The sequence below is a fragment of the Monodon monoceros genome, unplaced genomic scaffold (genome assembly GCF_005190385.1).
Source record: "Monodon monoceros isolate NGI ecotype Baffin Bay Population unplaced genomic scaffold, NGI_Narwhal_1 Super_Scaffold_3, whole genome shotgun sequence".
Taxonomy (NCBI): domain Eukaryota; kingdom Metazoa; phylum Chordata; class Mammalia; order Artiodactyla; family Monodontidae; genus Monodon; species Monodon monoceros.
The window spans coordinates 16,212,142-16,214,181 of NW_021703780.1; the positions used below are offsets into that span (position 1 = coordinate 16,212,142).

The following is a 2,040-nucleotide window of genomic DNA, read 5'->3' on the forward strand; positions in this document are numbered from 1 at the left end:
CCTTAAAACCCTGACTCTATATTAAGGACCAAGAAAAGAATTTTTTAACACCTGAACAAGGACAGAGGATGATTAAGATACAAATTTTATATGCTAGCTTATTTTATTTCTAATTATATTCTTAGTAAATGATGTTAATATTCAACAGGAATGACTTTGTCACTCAGTGCTTTTGCCCAGTAAAAACCAGAGCCCCTAAGCATTTTATTGGCACTAAAGCAGTCAGCTGTGACATACGATAACGGCAAGGGTAAAGAAATTCTGCTCCGTTTCTAAATTAAATGTCTCTTCGATGACTTGAATGTAGGAGACTGAACATATGTAGAGGAGATCACAATAATTTTAAAAGGTGTTGACAGTATTAACATAATAGTCACCTGTTTAAACCAATGCTGACCCTCATGCATGTGTATGTACTATATGGTTTAAGTAACCCAAAGCAGATGCTATACGGGTAATCCAGAAACAACTATAACGATCATTCATATCTCACGCTCGTAGATGAGAGAAGGGTAAATGACTTACTCAGCAAATTCTATTTCAACAGCATCGCCCTCCATCCTCAACACCCAACATCACAAAACTAGTTACTGGTGAGGCTCACTTGTCAGTGTTCTCCAGCATGTTATGGTGCCTATTAAATAAAACATCAGTTTTAGGTGTTTGTTTATCTTACAGAATGATTTACATATGATTTCTTGAGCTATATATTAATGCACATAAAAATATGACTTGAGAAAAATTTCTCCTGTAATTTAAATTTACTACTGGTCTCTAACTAGCATGACATGTGTCCATGGTCAAGTGACTTTATCTAGAAGATATATTTTCATCTATATATCTTAGTAGCACGTAAACAGACCCTAACTTCATGTCAAGCCACTTAATGAGACATCATCATCGTCATTAAAATCATTTGTTTTTATGTATCTACATCTATGTGGCTCCATACTAAGCACTATGAAAAGTGAGAATTAAAATGTCTCTCCTTCACAGGATATGCAATTTAAAATAAAACAGGAAAACACATATAGATGACACTAAGATCAAACACAGACACTAAACATAAGCATATAAGTATGTTTGATTACATCAAATGGTTAGAGGAATGAGAGGGGGTTTTAAGATTTCATTTTAAAACAGTTAAGACTTCATGAAAATCTCAACTTCTCTGTCTTGAAGGCTTATTTCAGCACTTGGGTTTGAAGAGGGGTCTTAGTAAGGATAAGGACCCTGTAGTCTAGGGTTTCAGAGAAAGAAAACACTCCAGAAAAGGCCATATCATAGGGTAATTCGTAAGAGGGGCAAGATTAGTAAGATGACCAAGGGGCAAGTTCCATGTACCCGAATATCAGAAAAAATATATATTTAATTAATATACCACCACCTGCTGAGAACCCATTCATCTGGCTAGCAGGGCCAAATAGTGTTTTTCTAACACTATTCAGGAAGACTTCACTTCACTTTGAGCTCCTAAATAGGCCAAGCCAATAATCTTTAAAAACCCAGATCAGGGCTTCCCTGGTGGCACAGTGGTTGAGAGTCCGCCTGCCGATGCAGGGGACACGGGTTCGTGCCCCGGTCCAGGAAGATCCCACATGCCGCGGAGCGGCTGGGCCCGTGAGCCATGGCCACTGAGCCTGCGCGTCCGGAGCCTGTGCTCCGCAATGGGAGAGGCCACAACAGTGGGAGGCCCGCGTCAGTGAGAGGCCCGCGTATGGCAAAAAAAAAAAAAAACACCCAGATCAGAGAAATGTTTAAATTTAAGAATAGTTCCTCAATCTTAATTCCTAGTAGCAATCAGTAGCTATTCTTTTTCTCTATGCTATTTTTACAAAGAGGAAACTGCTTTATCCTATTAGGTTCTCTCAAAATAATACAGTTCTGATTCTTTTCTGCTAGTGGTTCTCCAAGTGTGGTCCTGGGAAGAGGGCATCAGTATCACCTGGCAACTTGTGCGAAATGGAAATTCTCAGGCTCCACCCCAGACCTACTCCAGCAGACAACTGAGGCGGGGGGGGGGGGGGGGGGGGGGGGGGG

The 2,040-nt window shown here is 40.1% G+C and overlaps 1 long non-coding RNA gene across 1 annotated transcript in view; it reads right to left on the reverse strand.

The window, feature by feature from the left end:
* Positions 1 to 528: 528 nt before the first annotated feature.
* LOC114908083 overlaps positions 529 to 2,040 on the reverse strand; it is a 68,675-nt gene continuing 67,163 nt past the window's right edge. The window contains exon 4 of the long non-coding RNA XR_003796848.1: positions 529 to 634. This is a non-coding gene — a long non-coding RNA (uncharacterized LOC114908083). The remainder of the gene's footprint in view (positions 635 to 2,040) is intronic.